The sequence below is a fragment of the Perissodus microlepis genome, chromosome 15 (assembly GCF_051167445.1).
Source record: "Perissodus microlepis isolate ML-2025 ecotype Zambia chromosome 15, ASM5116744v1, whole genome shotgun sequence".
Classification (NCBI taxonomy): Eukaryota; Metazoa; Chordata; class Actinopteri; order Cichliformes; family Cichlidae; genus Perissodus; species Perissodus microlepis.
Window position 1 is genome coordinate 18653931 of NC_140475.1, and position 19055 is coordinate 18672985.

General features: G+C 39.0%; 1 protein-coding gene and 1 long non-coding RNA gene across 2 annotated transcripts in view; one reads left to right on the forward strand and one right to left on the reverse strand.

Moving 5' to 3' along the window:
* Positions 1–19055, forward strand: part of LOC146372038 (exostosin-1) — a 291065-nt gene that overhangs the window by 200264 nt on the left and 71746 nt on the right. The window lies entirely within an intron of this gene.
* Positions 13704–14100, reverse strand: LOC146372042 (uncharacterized). Its single transcript, XR_014802745.1, has 2 exons — positions 13931–14100; positions 13704–13780 (listed from the first exon to the last, which is right to left on the reverse strand). It is a non-coding gene; the product is annotated as an uncharacterized LOC146372042 (long non-coding RNA).

Genomic DNA, 19055 nt, shown 5'->3' on the forward strand with positions numbered 1-19055 from the left:
TACAGAGAGAGTCAGTCAAACCTGAAATGTGTGATATATTTTATCTCAAGCTCAAACTCAAAATACATGTGTAAATGAATGCATAAATGCTCTTTCCTTCCGCTTAGCGTACAGCCTCAGTGTGCTGGACTTGGGATGAAACCCTCCATGCATGGTAAAGATCTTCCTGGTCTTGATGTCAGTGGCTTCTATCTCCTTTGGCCAGCTTATTATCCCAGCAGGGTACCTGATCACAAGCGTAGGTGTTAATAGTTCGGATCTTGTTCCCAGTGTTCAGCTTACTCCTCAGGACCTGCCTGACACTCTGCAGGTACTTGGTGGTTGCAGCTTTCCTAGCGGCTTCTTCATGGTTCCCATTTGCCTGTGGGATCCCCAGGTACTTGTAGCTGTCCTCAATGTCTGCAATAATGCCTTCTGGTAGTTCGATCCCCTCTTAGGGTCCTGTTGATCTTGTATAGTTCTAGGCATCCCAGGATCCAGGTGTGGGGCGTCGAGTCATAGGCCTTCTTGTAAACAGCCCAGGCAGTGCGCAGGTTGGTCAGCCTAGTCTTGCAGTCTTGGCTGACTGCTCGGTCCACCAGTAGCTGGTGTTTTGCGCCTTGGTGTTCTGCGCCTCTAGTATTCTTGCCAATCCCTTTCTGTGCCCCACTCATGTATTGACCCATGTGTCTGTTCATCTGAGCCGCTATGATCCCTGACAGGAGCTCCCAAGTGGTACTGAGGCAGGTTATTGGGCGGTAGTTGGATGGGACCGTTCCCTTCTGGGGGTCCTTTAGTATCAGGACTTTCCGGCCTTGGGTTAGCCATACCTTGATCTTGGCCTCTAGTCTCCTTGGAGGGTACTGCTCCTTGTGGCTGTTCAACTTGTAGCAAAGCATCTCACTGGTCACTGCTGCCATAATGTAGATCAGCTTGTTAGTCCCAGTAATAGACAGGGTAGGTACTGTCCATAGTGCTGCATTCACATCATCTACTAGATCTTCTGAGGGTATTTCACGTAGTGAACTGGCTACAGAGGATCCAGGTTTCAAGCTTCGCCATGATTCTATCTTTCAGGTCAGTTCCTCTCGGACTCAACGATCCTTCTTCGTTTGCACTTGGGGCTTGGTACCCAGTCAGGTGGGGGTGATGATATCGCCCCACTGACCTGTCGTCCTGGCTCCTCCTTGCCGTAGCATGTGTGTTGTACTTTGTTAGTCTGTAGCTGTGAGAGCAGTCCCTTCTTCCGAATGTTGGAATACTGAGTTACTAGTTGTTTTGGCATCAATGTGGAGTTTGGGTATCGAAGATTCCATAGGTCCCTCATCTTGTTAATGTAACCCCTTCCGCCGGGGTTACTTGCGTAGCAGCATTCTAACAAGTAACCCACTTCTTATGAGGGTGCCCTGGTTTCTCAACACCTGACGTGGGCCTTGTTGATCCGGGCAATGTCCGAGCTGCCATGACTTCATATTTATCCCTCTCGCTCATGTCTGCGGTAGGCTGGCTTAACATGGGGGGGTCTAGCCTTAGGACCCTTGCTGGATACAGATGCCCCAGGTGGGAATCGAACTTGCGACTCCAGAACTTGCGAAACACACGCAAAATTAACAAGAAGCACTAAATGTTAGGGTCCCTGGGTCGTTGACCCAGTGTTTTGTGTTTTTGGTTCTTTGATTTTGTTATTTCATTATATTCTAGCTTTGCTTTATGGGTTTTAGGATTATTCTTAGTTTAGGTTCTCTGGGTGGGGTTTGGTTAGAGTTTTAGTGTTCTGGTTTTCTGTCTGTGTTCCATAGTTGCTGTCTCCCGTGTCTGCCCTGGTCCCACGTCTCTGTTCCCTTTGTTATAGTGCCTGCCTGTGAGTCTGTGTTATGTTTCCTGTTTTACTTTGAAAGTCCATGTCTGATGTTAATGTGTCTGGTTTTGCTTCCCCTTGTCTTGTTAGGCCAGCTGTGTTTCCCTCCTGTTACCCATTCCCTGATTGCTCCCTCTGTGTATTTAAGCCCTGTGTTTCTTTGTGTCTGTGTCGTGATCTACCCTTATTTTGCTGTGTGTTCTGTCTGTGTAAAGTTTACCTTGGAGTCTCAGTTTTGTTACTTTTTGGAGTTCAGCATTAAAGCTGTATTTAAGTTCACCTTTGATTTCTGTGAGTCTGCATTTTGGGTCCTTCATATCACCACCCCTGCGTGCACACAGCCTTCACATAACACTAAAAACTCAAACTTCGACCGAGGCAGCTCACTCTCTGTGCAATATTTACTTTTAAAAGCATACTATGTATTAATTTTGTTTTCTCTGTTCTTTTAAAATGTCCTTTACAAAGCTTGTAGTAAAAACAAGTGCAAAGTGCTGTCTTTTGTTGTTTTCCTTGAAACCCAATTGAATATACTTGACATATTTTTAAGTACACCTATATTTATTTATTTTTTTTTATTTGTATGCTGAGAAAACTGAAGTCATTGTCTTTGCTCCTGAGAAACTTGTTCCCCTCGTGGTTAAAAATCTAGGCCCTCTTGCTTCTTATATTAAACCCTCCATTATAAACCTTGGTGTTACATTTGACCCAGCTCTGACGCTGGACACACACGTTAAATCTTTGGTTCACTCTTGTTTTTACCATTTAAGAAATATTGCTAAGCTGAGTCCCATTGTGTCACACTCCGAATTGGAAATGATTATTCATGTTTTTGTTTCATCTCGCTTAGATTATTGTAATTCCTTGTTTACTTGCTTAAGTAATGCTTCCCTGGAACGACTGCAGGGTGTTCAAAATGCTGCTGCTAGGCTTCTGACAAAGTATCCCAAATACTCCCATGCCACTCCCCTGCTGATTCAACTGCACTGGCTCCCTGTCAAGTTCAGATTCCATTTTAAGGTTATAATCATGACCTATAGGGCCCTGCACGGTGTAGCTCCAACTTACATCAGTGATCTTCTTCTTCCTTATCACCCCAGCAGGTCCCTGAGGTCTTGTGACCAGGGCTTGCTGGTTGTCCAGCATACAAGGTTAAAAACAAAAACAAAAGGTGACAGAGCGTTTGTATCAGTGGCTCCCAGACTCTGGAACTCGCTCCCTTTGAGTTTGAGATCTGTGGACTCAGTCATTTCTTTTAAAAAGCAGTTAAAAACTTATCTGTTTAAACTTGCTTTTGGTTGATTCTGTTTGTTTGAGATTGTATATCCGTTTCTGCTTCTGTGATTTTTATCTTGAAAGGTGCTATATAAATAAAATGTTACTTTACTTTTACTTGTATATAGCACGTGTGACATTCATTTCATTCTTTAGTAAATTTGTTGAAATGTTTTGCACTCTGTGCCCATGCATCAACGGCATGCAGCCTGTTTCAGTCATGCAGTTATGTTAATAATATGCATATCCGCTGCATCCGCTGAAAAGCTTCAGCTGCCTGTGTAAGTTGACAGCCGTAATAAAGAAGTGTGCTAAAAAGTGCGAACATGCATCGTTTACAGTGGTTCCGAGTGGGTGTGAAAATATTTCTTCCTGCCATGTGGGGAATGATGTAAAAAGTTTGAGAACCACTGCTTGAACTTTTGTTACTTTGTCTGATACTTGGTATTGTAGAATGTTAGTTTGTTTAATAGCTTCCTTTTCAAACAATAACTCGAAAGTTTTGGTTCTCCTTGTTGCCACAGAACTGTTACTTTCATTGATGAATGGGACTGCAGCGCAGCAGCTACACACCACACGCTTTACTTAATTTGCTTAGGGATTATTTAATTAAAGTATTCTGATTCTGATAATTCTATTTGTAATAAATACCAAGTGAAAGAAGTTTGATCGCACATTTATTATCATCCCACTCTACACAATTACAAAAATTTAGTCAAAAATTATATTAACTTTGTTCTTAGATATGAAGATTTCTGCATTTCTTAACTTCTAGTTGTTCCTCTAGGTTTGATTTATTTTTTATTTGCTCAAAAGATGCGTTCTGAGGTTTTTATTTATTGCTATTTTATAATATTTTCTTGTAATTACTAATATATATGCTGAGTTTCCTTTCAGTTATTGGTTCCCTTTCTTCCATCCTACTGTGCTTTGTGGCTTGTCTTTAGTTTTACTACTTGCCTATGATTGTCTTGTTTGTATTTAGCAGTGTTTAGTTACCCATCTTTAGTCATCCATCCAATAGATCTTTTGGCTGTAGTTGAATTTCTGCTTTATGCTTTGGTCTACTGAATTTGAACTTTAGAAATTGTATGCATTTGACCTCAATAAAGGGTTTGCTTTTGTCTTCTTTGAGTTTTAAGTCCTGCATTGCAGTCCATCTCCTGCTAAACTGTGAGGACTGAAATCAGTCTAACTTTGCAGTGTTTCTGAGACTTCTAGTTATATTTGCAACACTGAATTAGAAGATACATTTGATCTCATGTGGTTAAGAAGGAAAGGCAAAATCATAATTTCCATATTGGAACTTAAGTTTAGAGATAAAGGTCAAAATCAGCCACAGAGACATCCAAATGTCTCAGCTGGAGTCAAAGGAACCAAAGTCCATCACTCTGCCACTGCACCTGTTTACAGATAACATCATTGTCTTTGAATTGTGAAGAGAAAAGAAGAGACCATTCTCTTTAAATTCATTCTGCAAGTGGGACAAATTGTAGTAATAAACAAGAAAGGCATAAGCTGCAGTCAGTATTTTAGTTTTAACACAGCATGGCTTTTAAGTTAAGTGAAAATGGGAGAATTGCTTATGAATTTGATGCATAGACACTGATTTCTGTTTGCCAGTTATTTTAGTGTCTGCGGGATGCCATCACTGTTGAAGCTAGAGGCAGCATATGAACAGGCTACCCGTGACCAAATGTCTGTTTATGTGACCATGTGTGTATGTGTCCCGGTACTACTGTTGGAATATAAAGTTCTGCCCTGGCAAATGGCAGGCATATCAAATACCACAAAGTCTGCCAGCAAAGCCTGTGGCACAGACAGTCACAAATATATATTTATATACAACTCAAAGGCATACCAAAGTGTGCTGATAGCATAATACTGCCCAAGGCAAGTTAATGTGGTATTTATGTTTTACTCAGCATGGTCCTTAAACACTTTAGTATGCAGACAACTTGGCTTGGGGCTTACTTTTTTTTAGCCTGAAGCTAAATACACAGCTAAGCCACCTGTCTGTCTAGTGCGTGGAGTTCTGGATGTAGCCGATGACAGTCCCCTGCGTAATATTACTTACTTTATTGAGAAAATTATATGCCCATTAGAATCACCATGACTACCAGGTTTTTTGTTAACCCAATTCAGTCTATCATGAAAATGAAAACATGTTGGTTTTAATGCAGAGATTCATTCCCTTTTAAAATATTAAATATTCTACTTCTAAGTTTGTTTTTGATTCTTAAAATGTCTGGTGTTTAATGATCGATACTTGGACACCAACAGGGAGATTGAAGGAATCGAAATTTTGAACGGCCAGTCGTAAAGAAGTGAAAAATGGAGGAAACAAGCTGCAGTTAATCACAACAATCTATTTGAGAAGTAATGTTAAAAGAAAAAAAAATGGAATGGTGTTTTTAACTTGGCAACATGAATGAAGCTTAAAAACAGATGTCTTCAAGTGACATGATTAAGAATAAGCAAGGTTTCTCATTAAAGAAAGTGTCTCTGACAGAGGTAATAAATAAGTAAAATGTACAACAAGTCTGCTGTCCATACATTTGCATATATGGGTTTATCTCTGGGTTACAATCTTCTTACAATTCAGATCAAGACTACCATTTTCACTATTGGTTTCTGCCACTGACTCTCTAATGCCCTAACAGTTCATTTCACAGCACTAAGAGTGTGTCGCTATGGCTCACTGGAAGTGTGACTAATGTCTTTTCCATGACTTTACTCTGTCCACTTTTACCTCCACAAGCCTCGTTTCTTCTTCACTTTATAACCTTTGGTCTTATCCCTCATACATTTATGCTTGCCTTCCTCATTTTCATTCATTGCGATCTCATCAACATTTCATCATCAAGTTTGCCTCTTTTTGTTATTCTGCGATTTCAGTAATCACACACTGCCAATATGCATTGTTTTAACACCTTTTATCTCATAATGTCCTTACATTATGTTGCTTGATAGCTCTCAAAGATTACTGCTTCGCACTATCAACATGAATTACTTCATTGTATTTGACAGTTTTTACATTCTGACTTGCTAGATGGCTGTCTCTGTTATTTTCATGTAGCCTAATGGAGATTAGAAATGTACTGCACGTGCTTTTGTTCCAGGGCTCATTCACTGATTCAAAAGGCGTGAGATCAGAGGTATGGGTTGGATGAATTTGGACCTGTATTTGATACATTTATATTTTATCAAACTAAATAATATAAGTCTATTTTTTACTCAGCATCCTCATTTTAGGACATCGGACATAAATTCTCAGTAAAAGTTGTGGTTGGCTTAATTCATTATGGAACAGTTAGTATAACCAAGACTGGCAAAAAAATAAAAAGCCTATGAGCTCAGTTTCTTTCTTTCTTTTTTTTTAAACTGCTGAAATGAGTCTATGACAAATCTGTGAAGAATTGACTGAGACTGATGAAGAGCTGTTGGGCCAAACTCACTATGGGTGATGACAGTAGTATTAGTTAATGTTCTGATGAGATATTTAAAAGTTCAAAATATTGCTAAATCCACATCTTGACTCACCATATCTTAATGATTAACCACCAAGTAAAATTTTAATCTACAAAGCCGCAGCTAACCATGCCCCCCACTCCAAAAACAAAAAGAAAAAAAAAGAAGAAGAGAAAACCAAAAGAACCAAGAACAACTTTCTTTTTCAACCATTACATTTTTGTCTTTTAGAAACATAGTGTAGAATGTATTACCTGCATTGGCAAACATTTCTTTGCCATAAGTGTGCGATTTATAGCTCATATGACATAGTATAGTTTTTGGACAAATTGGACTACTTTTTAATTTACACATCTCTAAATTACTGCTAATTTTACTTGGTATTTGTGAGCTCAGCATGCTGTAGAACTAGTCAGGCGCTTTTCTTCTCTGTTTGGGTATCATGGCCTGCTTCATTAAACACAGTGAGACTCAGGGAAATTTGCTGGTTTTTTATGTGGTTGAATCTGCCCAGGCTTGCTAAGCTAGCTATAATGGAGCGAATATGGATTTTCTCTCTCAGAGCTGATTTTTCTAATGGTACTCTTTGAGTGTCTGTCTTATTTTCCTTCTCTCCAAGATGCTTTATTAACACTAAATAAAGCAAGTTTTTATGGAAAACTATATAAAACAACTTCATTAACTTAATTCCCCCGACATACACACACTAGTAATAAGTGGGGAAATGTATGCAGTGGCCATTAAATCAGTCACATTTGATTTTTTTTTTCAAGAAGTCAATAAAAATTCAACCATATTCTGTTTATAGTTTGTAATCAGCATATGTTTGCCATTTGTGTTCTTGCTTCCTGCCATCACACCTTTTTATGTTAGAGTCACACTAAGGAAAATCTTGGAATCTTGATGTCTTTGAAATGGTTCTTCAAAGATGGGGGCCATGCTGTGACCATTTGCAGTTAAGCAACGTTAACACTAAAAACAGTCATAAAACCAGGATAAGAAGTAATCATTCTATCAGATTGTTATCAGTGTGATTAAATCATCAAGTTGGTTGATTACATGCAATGAGTTTATGATAATATGGTGATAATAAGTCGTAAATCACAAATCTGTTGTTGGTTGCATGCATTTTCAGAAATTCCCTTTCAGAATCCAGTCAGAACCTCACAGATTAGGGATGTTAGGTCGCCATCTATCAGTTAATGACACACAGCAGCATTGCTTTTATATGGGAATATAGCCAGCATATTATTCGTTGGAAACAAGTTGGGGTGGTTCCCTTACTGCAAAGTGGAAATGGTGGAGGAGGAGGAGTCCTCATAGTGATTTTAGTTTTCTTTCAGCTCTTGGTTCCAAATGATCTGGATTAGCAAGTCCACTGCTGTTCAAATTTGAAAAGGGCACATTTGACAGAAATGACAAGCTGTAGTGACACTGAATAGGCTGAGCATGCTTATATGACGTCATGGCACATAAAATTAATTGAGTACATCTCTGTGATATGCAGAGTGAAATTGTGCTGGAGTTCCAAATAAAACAGCAGTACTTTAATATTTTCCTACTCGTAACATGTTGTATTGACCTATATAAGAGTGAGGATTAATAAAGCAAAACAAAATACTGGCAGGCAGTATTGTTAGCATGTGAAATGGGTACTCAGAGTAGTGTGTGCAGAGAGCTCACACACAAAAACAAGCACAGGCACATCAACACACACTCTAGCCTGAGGAGACAGCTTGCAAACAGCATGATTTAGGAGGTAGGCGACTGGCAAACAGTAGAGTTTAGGAGAAAGGGAAAAGGAAAAAAACAGACAGGAAGGATGAAAGGGAATGGGGGACAGAGAACAAGACTACTGGCTCCATCAATTACCCTCTTAAATGAACAAAGAACAGCAACAGGACACAGGCTAATTTTAATCAGTGGAGACATGTGGATTCAGAGGAGGGCAGCAAATTAACACTTGGAGCAATTAATCTGGTTCTGTGCGCACTTCTTATCCCGAAGATAAAGGAAAAAGAATGAAGGTTCATTCTCCATTCAATCGTGCCAACACAATTGATCTTTACTTGTTTAAGGGCTCGTCCGAGACGTTAGCGTAATTGTTAAGGGCACATTAATTAATTTTTTCTTTTGATGTTTGCAGCAACTAAAGATATGTAAAGCTAGCTATCTAGCAAAGGCAGAGTTAATGTTTCAATTGATGGTATGCAGACAGAAACAAAGACATGAACCAAACCATTTGATGCAAAACTGAAACTCATTCTAGAATTACTGTTAAGATAAAACAGGAATTAAACACTGTCACAGGAAATAAAGCGTACAATCCACTAATAAAATCAAAACAGGCACCCAGAAAGTCACCAAACACTGAAATAAAAACCAATAAACTTCAACAGAAGCCCAAACTCATTTATAATCACTTAGAAATCAAAACCCCAAGACAACAAAAACTCTGGCAACAACCGATATTTTTATATTTATATACTGTATGTAAAAAAAAAAAATAATAATTTAATTAAATAAATGTTATCGTGAAGCACTATGTTATTTCCTAGTGTCCTCCGGGTCATTTTGACCTGCTATGAACTTGAGCAGCGATATTATAAAAAGCAGGAATAGAACTCTCAGGATCCACACATCAGGCACACATCTGCCACCCTCATCTACAGGCTGCATGCTCTGGTCGCACCATTAAACGATGCAAATAGAAGCAAACAGAACAAAAATATACTCATTTCTCTTTTTGTATTGTTGTACCTTGGTTAATTTCAGTAAAAGCAAATCTTTTGAGTTCTTTTTAGAATTTTTTCAGGCTTCAGTGTAAAGCTGGAAAGTTGGAACAAAGGGTGAAAATTTCTGTTTACCTCAAATTCTATTCTCTATAATCTGAAGGACTTTAATCCCAAATAAAAATGCTGCAAACTAGGGAACAGCGTGTATTGACCAACTGCATCTGGTCAGCAAATAGTTGGCCAGTGTTTGCAGACAGGTCAGTGTTTTCCATTAACACAGTTCTCTATCAACCAAAGGAATCATCTGGCCGCTGTCAGCAGCAGTTTTGCACTTTAAGGTAATTTCAATATGCTGCTAAAAAACTGAAAAATAGATATTTGCAAAATTTGCAAATATGTATTTTACCTGGTTAATTTGTGTGGCGGGGCGTCGTCTGCAGCGCCGCAGCAGGGGAGGCGGATGCACCTGAGCGGCACCCGCAATCACGCCTCGCCGCCTTTACGTCTGTGCTATCTATGCTGTTGTGTTGGTATGTGTCGGGCTGTGAGCTGAAAAGCGTACAGCCGGCTGTATGCGTACAGCAACCGTGTGTGAAAAGTGGTCAATAAAGAGATGCTGAAAAGCATGTTCATGCAAACATCATCGGGTCTGCCATGATATGTTTACAATGGGACTTCTGCTCCTGAACCTCTGCGCACAGCGTCTGTAAATTGGGGCTGTACTAAGTCACTTTCATCTTTACGCAGGACTGTAAGCTGTCATCTGTGAGGCGTGAGCGGTGTTTGTTTTTAACATAGTTCTCGGTGGAGAACAGCTGCTGACATAATGTGGATCCGAACATCCATAATTGGCCTACCTGGGGTTGAAAGTCTTGATAAATGCACGGCGTTTCGGCGGGTGCACCGGCTTCCGCGAGTGTGATGCTTATTTTGAGCGATGAAAAAATAATAGAATAGAATTTTATTTTTATATTTCAATATCACAATAATCTTCCAATTTAGAACTACAAGTTAAAAAAAGAACTAACATAATTAAAATACACTTCAGCTAAATACTTCTAATTTATTTTCCCAAACCACGCGGAGCCGCACTATAAGGACTAAAGAGCCGCATACAGCTCCGGAGCCGCAGGTTGCCGACCCCTGACCTATGAGAACAACTTACTGTGAAAATTGATTATTTTATGTCATTCTCACAGCATCATTGGTGGCACCTGTGTCCAATAAATGCCAGTAAAATTCAAGAATGCCTTGTGTCCATTTTTCAACTTGGAGGGAGTTACAAATCACAAGGAGGTTTTTGGTGTTGCGCCATATTTACCTCTTGGCAAACTAGTTTCACATCCAGAAACCTACAGCAACTACTGGTCAGCTGCTTGAGGAATACACATCTTTTTCCTGAGAGAGAGAGAGAGAGAGAGAGAGAGAGAGAGAAAACCCCAAAAATATGTTCATAGAGAACCAATACAAAAGGGACTAGCATGACAAATACATAGAGTAAGTGGTCAGACAAAAGAGTGAAAATGCTACTTTTTGAAAAAAGCTTACAAGCAGATGAAGAAGAATAAATGAAGTGCCAGTGTATTCTCAGATGACTTTTTGAAAACCCATTTTTCTCTATGCTTGTTAAGAAATGAATGAATAAGAACCATGGCAACAACAGCATATTCAGGCGTGTAATCACTGTTGTTCCTTGCTGTAATGAATTAGACCAGCAGGAATTCAGCAACAAAATAAAATAGAGAATATGTGGGGGGTCTTGGTTTTCCCTTGTGGTATTCAGCGCACATCTAGCAATTAGTGGGAGAAATGTAGCTTTTTAAGATGATAAAAATTAAACCGGGTTGTGAACAAAACACAAAAATGTTAATACTGGTTAATCACAACTGAGCAAAATTAACTAAAATACGAAAAGAAGCTACATACAGTCTTTTTTGTGCAGAGCACAGTGTCACAATCATATGCACCCTACCACTCCGTTAAAACTACATAGCCACAGGCCTTTCCATTAGCACTTTTTTTCTTGAAAAGAAATGAGAAAAAAGGATGGAGTGAAGGAAGAAGTATGGCTTTTTCTCTTTTTAATGTTTGAGAAAAGGAGAGAGGGAGAGTGATTGAGAGAACCACCTTCAATTATGTATACCCCAACAACTTCAATTAAGCATGTGAGCAGGAAAATCAATATGGGAACTGATGACGTCCCAACCTTTTCATTCCTGTGTAATACAGCATACACACCAACACACACACACACACACACCAATGAGATTCCTTGTGGGGTGTTTGATCGCACGCCTTGGGTTCCACCATCTCTGCTCCCTATTCACTGATAATGAGTAATGATTGTCATGATTGCTAGAATATTAACAGTGAATAGGGGAAAAATATGGAGTGTTGTTGCTTGCAGGTGCCAATATTGTGTCACTTGATGACTGTTTGAAAGGAAAAGAGTGTTCAGAACAGATCTTTCTGAATTCACAATGGAACCAACACTATGAATTTGAGACCATTTGTTATTTTGTTTTCATTTATTTATGCTGATAATCCAGATGAAAACCACTAAAACAAAAAAGTATTTTTTTAAAGTTTCATTGTGAAGTTAATACGTGTCCGTTGAATAATCACATTTAGTGGTGCTTCTAGTCAGGGTGAAATGTACGTTCCCTATATTTTATATGTTGAGATCAACTCATTAAATTTTGATTCAAATTTCAGCTGAAACATTACAAATAGTTCTCACATATCTGACCATTAAAAGAAGAGCCTGAGTTTTACAATGGAGGCTGTGTTAGCTAGCAGTTCGTGTGGATGTAGACACTGACCAGAAGCCAGTGTGAAAGGACGTTAAGGACTTTTCACTCCTGTAATTTGTTTTACTGTATTCCAAATTACTTGATGACTTTGTAAACTTGTAGGTCTTTCCTGTGGTTGGGTTTCTTTTCACACAGAGAAAACTCCAAGCAAACCAAATAGTGTCACTATAAACCACATGAGAACATTTAGTCCACTTATTGGCCAGACTGGTCTGGTGTAGGAGAAGCAAAGATAAAAACAGGAAAAAGGTACTGTGTCCTGAACTACTAGAGAAGATTATGGGCAATTTACATTCATTTTACAGCTAGTGAATGAAGCTTGTGTATACTCTATGGTACTCTGTCACATCCCACAATGCAATGCATGCCTGGCTATGGGAAGGTGTTTAAGTCAAACTTAACACTGCAGGTCTTAATGCTCAATTCCGATTTTTTGATCAAATCCGATTTTTTTTGTCTGCTTGTTCACACTACAAATAAAATGTGACAGCAAACGCACTCTGGTGTGAACCCTCAAAGCGGCCCGCATGCGCAAAGGAAGACGTCACACACAACGCACTCTGTTTAGACCCAGACCAAGCAGTATTGTTTGACTGATGGCCCTTGATATAAAGACTTCGGACTTTACGTTTCTCAATTTTGCTGTAATTTATAAAGTTATTTTGTTATTTACATGTGGCCTAATAATTATCCTTATTCCTGTTTTAGAGAGGAGCGGTGCTTCAAAGGATAGTTGCAGAGTTCTGTCAGAATCTGCAGATTATGCAGTACAAATAAAATGTTCACGTTTCTCCAATGTTGTCTTCCCAACAGTTTCACTGGATGGCCAGGAAGCGTTCGCGATGTCTTCTCGGGCGCTTCTCCGGCGCTGTTAATTGGTGTCTGTCTTGTGTCAGTGACGTAAAAGATGGATTTAATGCGACATGACCATTCAAACAGCAGTCGCTTTCTAAAACATCGGATATGTATCGGATTCAGTACCACATACGAAAGTGACCCAGGTCGGATTTGAAAATATTGGATTTGTGCCGTTCACACTGTCATACCATGATCGGATATGGGTCGCGTAGGGTCAAAAAAATCGGATTTGATGCGCTTTCGCCTGCAGTGTGAACGTAGCCTTAGAGTGTACACCTATCAAGATCACAACACATTCCCACCTTAAACAAACTACCCTGAAGTCAACATGGGCTGAGAACATTTCCTCCAAGGGCTCTTTGTGTGGTTGTTTTGGTCCACACCTGAGTGCAATTATGGTGTTCACAATTGCACAAATGAACCAACAGTGCAACCAAAACAACAGCCAAAACACCCTAAATCTGTAGTCTCTGTTATGGCTACCAGAGGCTAAACTACTGAGACTGTAAAAATAAGTCTGACTGTGTTACAATCCATTGCTTTCCTCCTGTCATAATTAGTATGGCTCCTAGAGAAGGCTTTGTACTCTGCAGAAATGATTAATGCTTTCACAGAAAACCAGGAGACAGACAGATGACCTCTGACTAGCCCTAGTCCATACATCACCAAGCAACTGGCTGGATGATTAACATGCTGTGACAGGTTTTGGCAACACCTTGATTTTGGTGTCCTCAAAAACCAGCTGTCCACTGCTGTTGAGGTATGGACATCTCCAGAGCAGTCCTGCAATTCTGTGAGAGACAAAAGAAAGAGAGAGTTGATGAAAAATACAGTAACATGCTGTGTGGGCCACCTCTGATCAAAGTCATCATCGGTATCCCTGCATGAAATTTCATATTAGTGTGTGTTTGTGCGTTTAACCGTGCGTTCGCATTAGCTACCTTTGTAGTGTTGAATAATTCAACAGCAGGAAGAAGACGCTGCATCTCTGATTTCCTGCCCGATGTTGTTTAATGCCTGTCGCTATCTCTGGAACCACAGAGGACTAGGAGAGAGGAGGGGGAGTTGGAGGAGATGGAGGATGACTTTGACTCGCCTGTTCTCCATTTTCACCGCTCCTCTTTTCTGGAACGACAGAGATAGAGAGGGACTTAGAGCCGGAGTGGGTGAGAGTTAAGTGGCATGTATTCACAATTATTGATTTCTAGCTGCCCGCACTGAGGATAACCTCACAAGTTCATTTTCCTTCATGTGTGAGTGTGAATAGTGTGTGTTTGCGGTCATCAGTGAATCTCCCCATGTGTAGAATGGAGCCTGCCATGTTGAATAAAGCTCGAGGTTTGTGGTTTAAACCACATGATACAGTTCACCTGATGGATAATAAGAAAAGAAAACTGGAGAAGGAGTTGGTGACGCTTTGTCTTTCACAGAAATATTTTCTATCAATTTTCCTCCTGTGCTAGAATAGTTTCTACTGCTGCTTATTCTTATACACTTCTTATATACACCGCTACATGTGTAGGAGCCCTGTCTCAAGTGTACAAGAATAAACTTTTCATTTATTCAGTCATTGGATCGAACTTCTTCACTGTGAAGCTACTTTTATTTTTTTAAGGTCTATGTAAAATGAATATTCTGCTGCAATCAGTTCTGATGTCTTAAACAAAACAAGAAATAAAAATACATTATCCATGACTCTGAATAGGTTTATAATAATCTTCAGAGATACTAATATTTTATAGACCAACACATCACCAGATAGTCAAGAGTAATTTAATTACATTTCTAAATAGAAAATAAAAGCATATAATATAAAAAATAATAGTGAGTGACAGCCCTACAGTACACCAAATGATCCAACTGGGAAATAATTATATTTATTCATTTGGCAGATGATCCAAAGCTTACAAATGAGGCGGAAACAAATGCTCGAATCCATCATGTTTATTTTACTGGCAAAGAGATTTATTTGAGATTTTTGTAATTAAGGATGATTTGTTTTTATCTTTTTGCTTGTGGCATAGAGGTGTATGATTTTGGTCTTTCTCGTGCCTGTGACTCTGTTTGTGCACATACTTGAGAAATTTAGATGTTGTTGAACCAAATATTAAACTTTTATTTAAAAGGTAGATTTCCTTATCAGATCCAGAAACAGTGTTACATCGTCATTACTCTATAATTAGAAGTTTAACAATCCTTCATGTATACACTGACCACCTGGCTAGTACCAGGTTGGATAACTTTTTCCTTCACAACTTCATAACTTCATGGCAACAATTCATCAAGGTGCTGGAAACCTCCCTCTGAGATTTTGATCCATCCACATTCACAAGATACACTTACTGCAGGTTTGTCAGCTGCACATCTGTCATTCAAATCTTTGAGAAAATAATCCCACACACTATTATAACAGCAGCACCTTGAACCGTTGACACAAGGCAGGGTGGAGCCATGCATTCGTGTTTACTCGTTTTTTTAACCCTACCACCTAAAAGTTGCAACAGAATTCAAGGCCCATCACACCAGACAACATTTTTCTAGGCTTCTATTGTCTGATTTTGGTGAGCCTAAGTGAACTGTGAATTCTGGCCTGAGTTTCCTGTTCATAACCAACAAGAGTGGCACCCAGTGTGGTCTTCTGCTGCTGTAGTCCATCAAGTCCATTCACCCAGAGAACTGCCACTCCGTGAATTTTTTTCTCTTTTCTAGGCCATTCTCTGTAAAATGTGGCAATGATTGTGTGGAAAAATCCCAGTAGATCAGCAGTTTCTGAAATACTCAGACCAGCCTGTCTGGTATAAACCATGCAATGTTCGAAGTGATGATGATGATGATGCTCAGCTTGACCTTCAACAGTTCAGCTTGACCATGTATATTTATCCCAAAATGGGCTGGATTGCTGCCATGTAATTGGCTGATATATGTATTCATGTTTGAGACCAGTTGAATATTTGTACCAAATACAAGTAACAAAAATACCCAGTATTATTCATCTGTATATGCTAAAAAAGGAATAGCAAGACATATAACCCTACCCCTCCTTCCTGTCTAATAGATAGCAATATTCAACTTACTTTCAGTGGCCCATATACATATACAGTCAGTGAATGTAGATGTGTAGTCAGTCATATGGCCCATGTGTTGTAAACCAATAATAAAACATGATCTTTATCTAAAGACTTCTTATTCTTTCTTTATGCGCTTTTAAGTGGATACACATGCAACTGATGCTTTAACTGCATGTAACATGACTTTTGTATAAATAAAAGGGAAATATTCCAAAATATCGACATATGTCCTTTTTATTAACAAAACCTCATTACCCTTGAGGAACACATTCCAAGTGAAAACCTTAAGGTTAAGAAGTTAAAATTCCCCTTTTCTGCTTTTTTCCCCCCTTATTATTATTTTAATCTATAAATGGCTATTCAAGCTCAAGGCTGTCTGTTCATACAAACCACTTACTGTCAACAAATGTCTCAAAAATGCTGGAAGTATTACAGCACTTTAGAAACTTAAAATACAGCAGAACAAAAGATACATTTTTTTGAAGAACTACATAGACATTTTGATTTAATGTGACATTTTAAAGAGACAAAAAGAAAAAAAAAACACTGCACATGAAACAGAAAATACAGAATGAGATGATGTGTTTGGTGTTTTACCACGCTCACTTTGGCATACACACACACACACACGCACACACACACACACACCTATCTTCATACTGCCCCACTGAATGCTGTAGGGGAACAGGGAGGGTGTTAATGGTGTCTCACAGCGCACACACATCCACACACCACTTCAGCGTATGTGCTACTCTCAGAGAGGCATTACTCATAAGAAGCCAGAGGGAGAAAGGAACAAAAACAATATAAAAACATGTTCAAGTGCATACCTTATTAAACTGACAGTATTACAAGCAATATTGACAAATAAACCAAGACAGAAGGGCGTCTACCACAAGGGTGCAAATGCCAGTGAAGCAGGTCCCTGGTTCAACATGCAATTGGACTGATTATTTGCTGGATTTCCTTATCTCCTTATCACATTTCACAATTAAAATTTACAGGTCAAATAGCAATATTACAAGCTACTTCAGTTATGTAGTACCAGCAATTTTATCATTTTCTTAAACATGGAGATGTTTGCTAATGTGCCAATTTTCTGAAGCAGTTTGTTCCATCCAGCTAATGCTCTGAAAATTACGGATTTACTGAAAGAAAGAGTCTTTGGGCAAAGAATTACTATAAAATTGCCATTGCTTTTCTCCATCCTTCTGACAACACACATGGCCTCAAACAACACCTGCTGATAACACACAGAGTAACAGTCTACCTCTGTGATTTGGAAATGTCAGACTATCACCTACTGCTCTGTGCTTGGAAAACAACTAAATAAAGATGCACTGTTTGCAGCTTTTTATTTCTTTGCTTTGAAGTGATTTTTTTTTTTTGTTTGTGCCGCTGTGCGAGCTAGAGGACTCTGAAAGGTCACAGTTGATTGGTTAACAGCAGAAAGCTTTTACCTGTTTTGTGCAGGAATGCTTGCCCAACAACAACATCCCTTGTTCAATCCACTTGAATGAGACTGGATACCACTAAATTCCTTTTAGATGTACTCAAGGCCAAATAGTCTCTTGTTACTGTGGCACACTGTCGGCTGCTGAGGTGAATTAAAATAAAAACTATCAAACTGCAGCCAATGAAAATAGCGAGAAGTAAAAAAGAGTTGGCTGTGAGCAACAGTTGTTGGATGAAGGCTGTTGTAAAACTTTACAATAAATAGTAAATATGTACTCAAAATAAGGCTGTCTGTAACAATGATAACATTTTTTTAAATACCTTAATGAGAAATTCATTATTGTACCTTCACTCTTGCATACTTTAGATATTTAGCTAAATTATTTGTGTATAATTGCAGTATTTAAACTTTTTTCTTTGTGAACCACAAAACTTTAAGTCTGTTACATTCCAAAGCCTAAAGAAGTAATCGCAGAACTGTTTTGGTTTTTAATTGTGATAATATTTATGTGATTTGTGTGATCAGCTCTGCTCAGAGATCAGCATTTCCATTAGTTAGAGTCAACAGAGACATATATAAAATACAAACAAAAGCCACACACCCTATGAAGAATAAATCCAACATGCACTTGTGGTACTTTTCTTAGTAAGAAATGGTATAATCTAGCATATTGCTTTTTAAAGGTACCAGGCTTGTAATGGTGTAAGTTAGTAGTGCATGAGTTAGTCTTTAACATAATGTGTCAGTCCTTTGTCACTTCTACGATGTCTCTTTCACATGAAGCCCTGGACCTTTTTAGTTTAGACTGCTCAAAAGATAATGATTTTTTTAATTTGGACTAATTTACAAGGCTATGATTTGGAAACTCACTGCCCTTTCACACCAATGGAAATCATAAAGCAGCAGCAAGACCCTAGCACAGAACAAAGCAGGCATCACTGACAATAGACATATCACTGGTTAGGTAAGGCCTCACTCTAAACCCCCCTGGCTAGAGGGAAAAATGTGTATTGCATGACCAGGTGGGAAGGGGTTGCTGGAAATTGCGAGCAGTCAAACACCACTATCAAACTCTCCTGGCAGACTAGTAGCAATAAAAGTCATGTGTGCAAAAATGAGCTGAGATTGACAGCTTTGGACATGCTAATCTACACTTAAATAGCACATATAGGCTATATGTGATAATGCTTTTGAATGTGTAGAAATGTATCAGGTGATTTATGTTGGCATTGCTCTGTGGCTAAACTGGCCTGTCTGAACTGAAATAGATACATTTCCTCTGTATGTGTACATTGTAGCTCTGCCTGCGTATATGTGTGTGGCATCATGTATTAGTAAGTGTGCATTAATATTCTGTGCCAGGCCAGTCTGCAACATTAAGCTTTAATACCAGCCCAGAGACCCGTGTTTCAACTCAGTGAGAGAAGGGAACAGTGATGTTTACGCACACACATACACACAGTGATAAATATGGAAATTTCTCTCTGTCTCAAAGACACAGCAATGAACATGCAAATGGTTCTCCATCAAACACGCACACTT